The sequence below is a fragment of the Haliotis rufescens genome, unplaced genomic scaffold, assembly GCF_023055435.1.
Source record: "Haliotis rufescens isolate VD_foot unplaced genomic scaffold, xgHalRufe1.0.p SCAF_2, whole genome shotgun sequence".
Classification (NCBI taxonomy): Eukaryota; Metazoa; Mollusca; class Gastropoda; order Lepetellida; family Haliotidae; genus Haliotis; species Haliotis rufescens.
In genome coordinates, this window is record NW_025963890.1 from 60,665,210 (window position 1) to 60,677,444 (window position 12,235).

Consider the following 12,235-nt stretch of genomic DNA (forward strand, 5'->3'; position numbering starts at 1 on the left):
GTGGTCCAAATGATTATCCAACAATAAGACGGCCTCACTGCACACTTTGGATAGTGGAAATACCAACTTGAACATAAACACAAACACGGTTTATTGACCAGCAGTTGTAACAAGTATATAACAATGTCAGTCAAAGAATAAGAATTACACAATAGGCATCCGGTGAGTTATCACTGATGGGGTCAAGAGTTCTACCCACTTGTGTCAAGTTTGTTGACACCTTCTCTTCATACCAATCAGCATGATCAGTGAACTGTTGTTAGTTCAATTATTTTATTGCCTTTGAACTTCCTTAATGCCAGTCAACAGAGTAAACATATAAGCTGTTTATTGTTATTACAGAAGTGCTAATAAGCGGTGCTATTAGTGTTTGATTGGATTAAGGTAAGGAAATGTATCATTCCACTACTGATGGAGTGGGGGAGTCGCAGTGATAGTGAGTCACATTTTTGGCTAGGGGTCAGCAGTCGTATTAATTTGGAGACGCATTAATTTCCTGATTTACAGTATGGGTTGCTGAAGACCAACAGAAGACTTGACAAACCAGACACTCTCCACCTCGGCTCCATCTGAATCTGGCCGTACTGGTCATCACTCCACAGGTACATGTTTAGCTCCTTATAAGGTGAGGTGAGGTGAAATTGGGTTTAACGTCGCGTCCAAGATTATTGCACTTATATAGTGACGTGCATGCACGTGTATGTGTGTGTGTGGCTGCTTGTACTAGTCCGGACTGATGCCGATTTATAGTGCTAGCTCACTGAGATACCATGCCGCAGTTTAACATGAATACCCCACTCACACACAGTATACTGACTCCAAGCCGACCAGTCCTTGTTTTAGCCCCTTAATGCCGAGCGCCAGACAGGGTAACAACAAGTACAATCTTTTAATGTCTTTTTGTATGACGCGGCCCGGGATCGAACCCTGGACCTTCTGCTCTCCGGGCGGAGGCTCTACCACAAGACCACGGAGGCGGTCAGCTCCTTATAACAATTCCTTCACAGCCAATGATTCCTTTTAACTGTAGATATCTTGTTGGTGGTCAAGGCTATATCATCACACACCTGGGAATCAGCAGCTTGGGTTACCATGCTAAAGGTTGAGATACCTCCTTCAGTTTCATCATTTTACTACAGTTTCATCCTTGAGATATCAACATTATGTACAGCTTCTTTAAGGTTGATGATAAAATGTACAAGCTTTAAACATATTTACCCGTATTTGAATAATGGTGACTCCCTCAATGGAATCCGACCTCGGCAATGTCGGACAAGTCCATTTTATGCACAGGTGGGTATTTCCCGTATATTCTCACTATCCTCACGTCAATTACCTGTACCTTTTGTCCTAATACCGATTGTCATATCTCTCCCGCTTTTGGATGCGATCGTTCGGCCATTGCGTTTATCTGCATTGCCCAGCTACATCTATGGGGAACGACTCACTAGACACTCACTTGACACTCGTATAGCTGTCTTATATCATGATATATAAGATAGCGACGCGATTATTCGCAAAGAACAATAATGAACGAAGCATAGTTTATTTCATGATAAAATATTGTCAATCATAACATCATTTCTGGAAATTCAAACATATGCTTGCAGCTTGATGACGTCGTATATTGGAAGACGCTGTTTCTGAGAGGGGAGCGTCTTCTGAGATGTAACTGAACAATGCAATTAAACATGATGGCCGAAGGATCGCATCTGTAAGCGGGAGCAGTATGACAATCGATATTGGGAGAAAAGGTACAGATACTCGACATGAAGATTGTGAGAATATGCGGGAAATACCAAACTTAACTCATCTGTTCTGAAAATAGACTTGTCCGACATTTCCGAGTTTGGATTCTATTCAGGGAGTCATTATTAAAAATTTGGGTTACTATTTTCAAAGCTTGTACATTTTATCAACATCCTTAAGCGGCTGTACATAATGTTGATATCCCATATACTCATCGTTTATCTCTTAAGTAACACCCCGTGAAATGGGGGCAGAGGCGGGTTTGTGGCAGGGAGTACATGGGGGCGAGACATTGGATGTTTGCATGGGGCTGCTGAATAATATTCAAAGCACTAAATTATTTATTAGTCAATTGAAAATTTTAATATATATCACACAATTTGTTTTGCATACAACACTTTATAATAAAAGGACAACACACACATGGCAATTATATTCAAACAATAATTCTTAATCAACTCTAGGGAAATGGGAAATGTCTTTCTTGTTTTTTTCCATCTATTTACTTACTTTTTCACAAAAATATCAATAAATCATGTGCAGCAGTTTGTTTCAATGTTAAATCAGAGACCATATACCTTCAAATCCCACAGATCTCGCACAGCCACGCGATAATCATCGCTTTGTCTCGCGCGGGGGTGATAAGTTACTAATTAGCCCCGAGGCCTGTCCCTCGGTATATGGTCTCTGGTTAAATGCATTGATTTTTACGATAGTGTTGTTTTTATCAGAAGTGTAACCCCTACTTTAAAAACAAAATATGAGGAGTTTATCACGGAAGGTTGTCTCACAGGAAAGAATTATGGCTTTAAGATCTGAAATAACGGCCCATAATACTTAACCCACTACACAAATATTACATAAACATGTTCAGGAGACACTGATAAGACCCACCTTGCAGTCTTTTCAAGCAAAAGCCGACACTGACAAGGAACTGCACAGAGGATATGCCAGAAAATGAAATCTGTGGGGAATGATCAACACTGGTGGGAGATTGTATTGCATCGTAGTTCCTGTAACTTTGTATGACATGCATCTGTAAACTCTATTGCCTCACAAAACATGGCTCTCACTTGAGATGTAGTTTGACATTCAGCCTGCAGCCATGTCAGGGTTAATGACGCGTGGAGGGTGCTAGGAACTATCTCTCCTCTACTGAACAGTTTGTGCAGATAGCATTAGGTTTATAGGGAGAAGCAAGACAATGGGTAACAATTATGCTGGGTGGGGCGTTAAGGGTGTGGGGGGTCAGGTAATGGGGCATGGGACATGTTGGTGTTGAAAGAATGAGATCTGGTTGCGATAGATCCCTTTCTTCCTGCACATGGTATATAGGCGGTAGCAGCAGGGAGCACGTATGTGGGTGTGGTAATGTGGGAGTTGGAGGTTGGGTGTGTGACTCGGAGTGAGGTGACGGTGGGATGTTGGTGGGGAATAGGTGGGGTGTAGGTGGGGCATAGGTATGGTGTAGGTGGGGTGTAGGTGGGGTGTAGGTGGGGCGTAGGTGGGGCATAGGTGGGGCATAGGTGGGACATAGGTGGGGTGTAGGTGGGGTGTAGGTGGGGCGCAGGTGAGGCGTAGGTGGGGCATAGGTGGGACATAGGTATGGTGTAGGTGGGGCGTAGGTGGGGCATAGGTGGGGCATAGGTATGGTGTAGGTGGGGTGTAGGTGGGGTGTAGGTGGGGCGTAGGTGGGGCATAGGTGGGACATAGGTATGGTGTAGGTGGGGTGTAGGTGGGGCATAGGTATGGTGTAGGTGGTGTGTAGGTGGTGTGTAGGTGGTGTGTAGGTGGTGTGTAGGTGGGGTGTAGGTGGGGCATAGGTGGGACATAGGTGGGGCATATGTATGGTGTAGGTGGGGTGTAGGTGGGGCATAGGTATGGTGTAGGTGGTGTGTAGATGGTGTGTAGATGGTGTGTAGGTGGTGTGTAGGTGGGGTGTAGGTGGGGCATAGGTGGGACATAGGTAAGGTGTAGGTGGGATGTTGGTGGGGAGTAGGTGGGGTGAGATGTTGGGTTTTGAAATGGAAGTGTAGGTGGCTATGAGAAGCGGTGTTGTTTTGGGTTTTTTGGGGGGGGGAGAGAGATGTGAGATTGGGATGAAGGTGGGGTAAGAAATGTGAGTTCAGACAGGGAGCTGGTGGAGATTGTTGAATGGGAGTGTAGGTGGGGGTGTGAGATATGGTTGTGAAGGAGGATGTTGATTGTGTTGTGGGATTTGGATGTAGGTGGGGTGTAGGTGGGGCGTAGGTGGGGGTGTAGATGGGGTGTATGTGGGGTGTGAGATGGAGTTGTGAAGGAGGGTGTTGATTGTGTTGTGGGATTGGGGTGTTGGGTGTAGGAGGGGTGTAGGTGGGAGGTGGGGTGTAGGTTGCGTGTAGGTGGGGTATAGGTTGCGTGTAGGTGGTGTATAGTTTGCGTGTAGGTGGGGTGTAGGTGGGAGGTGGGGTGTAGGTTGCGTGTAGGTGGGGTATAGGTTGCGTGTAGGTGGTGTATAGTTTGCGTGTAGGTGGGGTGTAGGTGGGAGGTGGGGTGTAGGTGGGAGGTGGTGTATAGGTGGTGTGTAGGTGGTGTATAGGTGGTGTGTAGGTGGTGTATAGGTTGCGTGTAGGTGGGGTGTAGGTGGGGTGTAGGTGGGGTGTAGGTGGGGTGTAGGTTGTGTGTAGGTGGCGTGTAGGTGGCGTGTAGGTGGGAGGTGGGGTGTAGGTGGGGTGTAGGTGGGGTGTAGGTTGTGTGTAGGTGGGGTGTAGGTGGGGTGTAGGTGGGGCGTAGGTGGGAGGTGGGGTGTAGGTTGCGTGTAGGTGGGGTGTAGGTTGCATGTAGGTGGTGTATAGGTTGCGTGTAGGTGGGGTGTAGGTGGGAGGTGGGGTGTAGGTGGGAGGTGGGGTGTAGGTGGTGTATAGGTGGTGTATAGGTTGCGTGTAGGTGGTGTATAGGTTGCGTGTAGGTGGTGTATAGGTTGCGTGTAGGTGGTGTATAGGTTGCGTGTAGGTGGGTTGTAGTTGGGAGGTAGGGTGTAGATAGGGGTTAAGGTGGGTATGGATTGTGGGGGAGGGATGAGATTGAGGGATGTGATCTTGTGTTGACTGCAGGGCATATTGCAGATCAGCAGACTAAAAAAATGTGAGGTAACAACATGTGAAAGTACAGCCAGGGGACATCAGCTAAACGCTTGGAATTATCTCAAACTTACCTCTTTTTCAGCTCAACAAGTACGCATCCTTACATGAAACTGAGTTTTGAGATCTGATAATTTTCTTCCAATAGTTTTGAAGCACAAAACCTTATCCTTTTTTAACTGTGGATACCAAAGTCTAGCCTGTTGTCTGTCTTTGTATTTGACATTAACATTCTACAAATTGCCAGCTTAATAAGAAAGGGATGCCATATTAACACTTCAAAAGCACTGAAGTCGAAACAACTTTCACTGACATCAAAAACAGCTTTGGACCAAATCAAAACATGCCAACAACTACAGTGTCTCTCAAGGACTTAAGATTGACAGAAGCAAGAACACAACTTACAACACACTGAAGCCGATTAATTCTAAATACATCCCTGATTAGCTCCCCACACAAGACAGCTTGGTTTCCAAAGACACTAAATGTGCCATAACATTTCAGGTCAAAACATCATTATTCCTAATCTGGCACTTCTAAACAAAAAAAGTCTTTAAATACGCCTTTTAAAGTGTTCTTAAGTATACATTAGGTATCTGGCATTTTGATAATAGCTGATAACCTGGTGCTTGGGAAAAGTTCCTCGTCACCACATTGCCCAATCACAGACAGCAAAGGTCTGCACATGGCGCCGATACATGAAAGAGATTTGGCTCATTTGTGTGAGGCATCAAAGATATTGAGTGTTTTCTGTGTTCCACTTCAGAGGAAGCTTCAGTATCCTACGTACCAGATAGTATTGTTTGTGTAAACAAAGTACAAGGTTAACTACACCAGGGCTTAGCGACAGCTATAGGTGTTATTCCTATTCCCACAATTATCCGCAATTGGGCCTGCAAAAGTGGCTGAAATACCGGTGCATCATGTGAAAAGATCATTTAGACATATATTTGTATTTTATTATGCCTCAAAGAATGATAGACCAATCAGAGAGCAGGGCCCACTTGCACAAAGCGATCTTAGGGCTAAGACTATTGTAAGCCTATGTTAAAGTATGGGAGTTACGATCATCTTAGCACTAAGATCGCTTTGTGCAAGTAGGCCCTGAACTACTAACCCCATATGGGCCCGTATACTGTCAGTAAAAATCCAAGATTGTTGTTATTGACCCAATATGAGACTGTATACCGTCAGTAACTGCCATTTTGGATTTCCAACATCCACCTCACATATTTCACATGAAAATTCTGACACAGAAATTTGTTATTTGATACTGTTGTGTTTTTAATATCATTAATTGTGATGTGCAAAGACATTCATTTTTAAGGAAACCATGTTTGTGACTTTATTAAATAAAAATCATAGAGAAAAAGAAGGTCACAACCATGACAACAGAGGTCACTGATTTACAAATAGCAACATCATGGAACGTAACATAGGATGACGTCACAAACAAGAAACATGACACCAATGACGTCACATAGCAATAGAATAGATAGCAGCTCATCATTAGGCTGAAACATGCTGCTATCAAGTTACAGAGGCGGCCAGATACGACAACTAAAGACACAACTAATAATATCTTGAGGTCATTCATAAAAAAATCATATAGATGAATCTCAAAATTGTCTTTTCTGACAGTATCCTCAAGAAATGTTAAAGCATTTTCAGTTTTATCAATTCAGGTTTACTAAACATTTATCATTCTATTTGATGATAGAATATAAATGTATTTATTTATCATATTCTGTCACAACCTTTCCATACTATCGAGACAGGGCTAATTGCAATGACATGTTATGGCAAATACTGACATTTGTTCGTGGCAAGTGTGGTCTTTCTCTGTGCGATTTGATTGTTTAACATGTTTAACTACTAGAAAAACAATGTCTTTATCTTCAAGTGAACTGACAACTGACATCCAGTTGACTCATCATCTTTGAAGTGTTCTCTTGAGCATTCCATTTCAGAATTGGTGCCAAGCAACGCACACTTGACGTAAACGGCAACTAAATGGATCCGGTGTTCTTTAAGCTGTTTGTATGTCATTGTACCGGGATATGCGAAACATAACATCATTCAATGCTTTTTCTGGGCTAGATTTAATTATCTACCAGCCATGGGCAGATAGCTGGAATATTGCCCTGTATGATGATAATAACCAATAAACAGGAAACAAACAAAATCTTTTGGGCAGCTTCGATGATTTCCTATCAATGAATACAATACAATACAATGTAGAGTGAGTGAGTGAGTGAGTGAGTGGGTGAGTGAGTGAGTGAGTGAGTGAGTGAGTGAGTGAGTGAGTGAGTGAGTGAGTGGGTGAGTGGGTGAGTGAGTGAGTGAGTGAGTGAGTGAGTGAGTGAGAGCTGCTTATTGTTGATCCTGTCATACGACAGCAGCCTGTAGATATGGGATGTTTCTCTGTTACTTGTTTGTCGGATTCCATGTCGTCTGGATACAATGCAATCAATCAACCAAACCAGTCCCCCGAGTCTGACCACTGGAAAGTAGTTGACATCATATGCTCATAATAGATACTTTATAAAGACAGGTGAGTCGAGGTGACCAGACTGGTGGTGTCATCGTACCCAGTGAGGTCAAATCAACGTTCACATTGATTGTCTAGCCCAGACTTGCATGGTAGAGTGTACTAGTATTTTATCTCTGTTATACAATTCTGATTCATATCAAATAATGAAGCATAAAGTTTTGCCCACTGTTTGCCCCCATGGTTACCAATAATTTGCAAGAAGGGAATGTTGATCACACGAGAGATTGACATGGAACATTCATGTCGTCCATTCGCCAAAGCAGTCTGATCCATATCAGCTTCCTACAGTGAGTGAGTAAGTTGGTTGGGTTGAACACCGTTCCGAACAGTATCCTAGTTATTTATCATGGCGTGTCAGCATGATGTGGGAGGAAAGTCCAATGTGATGGAGGTGTTAGACGTTTACAATTTTGGTACCAACAAACCAAGAAACATACTCTGGGCAAACCAAGATTCAAACCGACAATCACAGGTGTCTGGTGTGCCCAAGGGAAACAACTCTGCACAGCAAATTGCAGTACCGAGCCAAGTAGGCTACCCAGGCCTCCTCAGGTGAGAATATTCATATCACTGATAGCTTGCCATTACACATGCTATATGGTACAGCATAGGCAGATCCAGAGATGGGGGTCCAGACTCCTCCACTTTTGAGAACCAAGTGGAGTATGTTGTAGGCAGTAAAATTATCTGAGAGAGGATTTTGATATTGTGGACCCCTCACTTTCAAAAATGCTGGATCCACCCTTGTAAAGGTGCTAAGAAATTAGACTGTCTCTTTGTATGAGAGGCCTGGAATTTGTCTGGAATTTGTCTGGAATCTGCCTGGAATCTGTTACATATGACAGTGAACCAATCAGATACAGATGGGTGCATGGCCCGAAACAGACTAGACCTATCAGATTGACACAGTCCAGATTACCAGGAGGGACAGGGTGGCAGGTCCTGTTTTCAAAACCTTTGTGTGAGAAAGAAACCATAGCAACAAATTAACATAAATGGTAAAGAAGGCCTGTAATCATTGACTTGAGGTGAAATGGAGTTTAACATTGCATTCAAGATTACTGCACTTACAAAGTGACAAGCATGCAAGTGTGTGGTTACTTATACAGTTTGGATTAATGCTGGTGTTGCAGTACTCGCCCACATAGTTTAACATGGTACCCCACTCAGTCATCTCAGAGTCAATATGCTGTGTCTAAGTCTTTGATTTGTCCCCTTATCGCCAAACCCCTGGCAGAGAACATCAAGTACCATATTTTAACATCTAATGGTAAGACACAGCCAGGGATTGAAACACTGATCTTCCTCTCTCCAGGCAGACGGTCAATGAGGACACACACATCAGAATCCTGCAGTTTCAGATGGTTGTTTTTCCATCAAACCAAAGTTTCTGGACAGATGGAAACTGAAGAAATATACAGCAAAACTTTGCCAATCTGCTTCAAGTGAAATTGTCTGGATTAACATATTTCCAGATTAAAGAATCACAGGTGTATAATGTTGTGTTGTTTAAACAAATGTTCCATTGAAGATCGTCTGAAAATGGGGTGTATGAACCACTGGGGGACCGGAATAGCAAGACTTCACCATACAAGGTCACCTTCAAGAAAGCCTAACGTCAATTTGCATCCTCACAAAAATGAAGCCTGATTTCATATTTCCATGATCAGTTATCATTGCCTATGGTATTAGTTTCTACTAAGAGTGAGTAAGCTGAGTTTAATTCTCCTTGGAACCATCATTTACATGTCCATGGCAAGCATTCTGGTAAACCTACACAAACTCCCAGATCCATTCCCATGGTTTCTAAAACAGCAATTACCCGTCCTTGATTTTCATTAACATTTACCGACCAATCAAACATCTAGATAATGAAAACAGAAATAGGTAAGGGAAGTAACTCTTATTGCAAAAACCAAAACCAGCGCCAGTTTAAATGGACATGAAGACATCCTTTCCATCAAAATGATTTTTTAGGGCTTTCTTTCGCGTGTCAGTCGATTTTTCAATATTGAATTTCTCGCAAACTCAATCAAAATCAATTGGACTGGCTGCGATGTTGTTGATATTGCAAACCCAACATTGAGGCTGGTTTGTAACTCGCATTCTGATTGGTACGTTTGACCTAGTGGTGTAGCCAATTAACTTGGAAAATGGAAATCAAGTCAAGGGTAATTTGCAGTTGCAGTTAGTGTAGGTTTACCAAAATGCTATCCCTGGAGATATAGAGGATGACGTGTGATATCATTATACAATTCCATGTCATAGCATGTCATCAAAATTCGGAAGAAAGCACAGGTCACAGATGTTTACCAAAAATGAGATCAAAATCTGGGCCAAATACAGGATTCAAACCCAAGACAGAACCACTGATCCTGCCGTTCCCCTTTTCTAACAGGAATATATCAATAGTGAATTCTACAAAGACCAGTCAACCATCAGTTCTTGGTAATGGCCTATCAATTTTCAGAGTCTGACCCAGCATCTACAGACTGTTAACCAACAGCAGATCCTCAGGACCCCTGAATGCCAACACCTAGATTACTTACAAAGAGTAATTAATTAGTCCCCTACCGTTAACAGCCAGGGATTCTGTCCTGACCAGGCCTAGACTGATGATTCTCCCATGGACTCCTTTCTCACATACAGTGCCATATCCCAGACAAAGATCAATACATACCGCCTCACAACTGGCTACCTGCCTACAGCAGCCTGAATTAAGCGATTGCCACTACGATTTACCAACATCAATCACAACTTGCTGCTCATCATCCGGAGGAGAAATAATTGCCTACAGCCCCACTAATCCTGAAGAGGAAAGTTCCACACCTTCTTTATCGCTGTTTGGTTAAAATCAAGTTGGGCAATTACCGCTGAATAACTGATGAATTCCATCACCCATCCATAAATGTCAGTGAAAGTTTCAGCTTCAATTAACTGGAGAGTGTCTAGCTTGCTTTTTTTCATTAATTACAATAAACAAGGATATTAATTATACTGCCGTGCATCAAAGGTAACAATGGTCTAAATTAACAATATAAAAAACCCTAATGGAGTAATGAAAGTCCCTACCTGACACTTAAAACCGTGTTTCAACATCAAAACTTTCAATATAAGGAGTCGACTGCCTCTATCAGTATCACTGCTGTAGGTAGGCTGTGCCTTGTCCGCAGTCCCATCGAGATACATAAACGGGTTGAAAACCTTCTCTAATGTCATAACAAAATGGACTGGCGAATCAATACCAGCAAAGCTCTGTACATTCAGCACATCATTAACTAAGTGCGTCTCAGTTTCTCCATGAAAAAGCCTTTCGAAAATTTATCTTGAAAAGTCAGAAAATAACAATTCCCGTAGCAGCTTTCAAAAAATAATCTTAAACTCTGACAGACAAATGATGTCGGATCTCGAGTTCTTGGCAGACGAATACACCAAGCAACAATCAAATTTCCGATTTTCATCTCTGTCCCATCCTCCTGCCTGTATTCCTATCTTGCCATAATGTGATTTATTCTACATTAACCCAGATTCCCACTAGTAACAGGTACATGAAGGCAACTACGTGTAGTTATTCAGTAGATGCACAGGCACAAGAGAAATGCTACATGAAAAGGGCTGTACTGCCGAATGTTGAAAATCCATCTTGGTACTGCATGTGTGAAATAAGTATTGGTGTGGATGTACACGACAACAAGAGCATGGGGTGAAAATAAATATGTACATCTATCCTAGGGTAACTAAGCTGTTCAAATCTACTTCGCCAGAGTCAAGGCTACTTGGCCATATGTACACCAACACATTCCTTTTCCACCTGTGTTATGTTCTGAGGTCGTCTTTGTTAAGTTTGGGTTTGGGCTGGAGATGGGCTTACCATTCTTATCACTTTGAACGCAATGGCAGCGATTTCAAATAAAATACGACCACACTTATGGGCTCGTGGGTATATATTTCCTGCACCAGTGAAATCCTGCCTGCGATATATACATAAGCTGAAAAACAATCCAGGGTAGAACCTGAAAATTTTCCAGTACATTATTTATAGCTTGAAGATTTCTAAAGTTAGGTATCCCTGACAATTAACATTGAATTAACTGTTTGTTGTTTAACGGTGCACACAGCAATATTCCAGCTGTATGACAGCGGCAAATCTGGAAAGTATTGTGCCAGGAAATTATTGCAAGTGGGCTCATTACGGCTTTTGTTGGTCTGCAATAAGAACTGCATCATGAAACTATAAAAAAAAATTAAAAATAACACAACCACACAAACTCACTCTCTCTCTCTCTCTCTCTCTCTCTCTCTCTCTCTCTCTCTCTCTCTCTCTCTCTCTCTCTCTCTCTCAGGGCAACCCAAATGTGATTCTAAAAGAGAGGTCCATTGTACTCATGTTTGAAAACAGTAGCGATATATTGGAGCTGCTTATTGTTGATCCTGTCATACGACAGCAGCCTGTAGATATGGGATGTTTCTCTGTTACTTCTTTGTCGGACTCCATGTCGTCTGGATACGATGCAATCAATCAACCAAACCAGTCCCCCGAGTCTGACCACTGGAAAGTGGTTGACATCATATGCTCATAATAGATACTTTATAAAGACAGGTGAGTCGAGGTGACCAGACTGGTTGTGTCATCGTACCCAGTGAGGTCAAATCAACGTTCACATTGATTGTCTAGCCCAGACTTGCATGGTATAGGCCATCATTATACAGCTGAGTGAGTGAGTGAGTGAGTGAGTGAGTGAGTGAGTGAGTGAGTGAGTGAGAGAGAGAGAGAGAGAGAGAGAGAGAGAGAGAGAGAGAGAGAGAGAGAGAG

The 12,235-nt window shown here is 42.7% G+C and overlaps 1 protein-coding gene across 2 annotated transcripts in view; it reads right to left on the reverse strand.

Moving 5' to 3' along the window:
• The window catches only part of LOC124142205 (heparan sulfate glucosamine 3-O-sulfotransferase 1-like), a 287,594-nt gene that overhangs the window by 237,767 nt on the left and 37,592 nt on the right, over positions 1–12,235 (reverse strand). The window contains exon 1 of one of the 2 annotated variants that reach the window (XM_046510534.2): positions 2,644–3,115. The exons of the other annotated variant lie outside the window; for it this stretch is intronic. The gene's annotated coding sequence lies outside the window, so the exon portion shown is untranslated. Of the gene's footprint in view, positions 1–2,643; positions 3,116–12,235 lie in introns of those variants that run through there. 2 annotated transcript variants of the gene reach the window in all.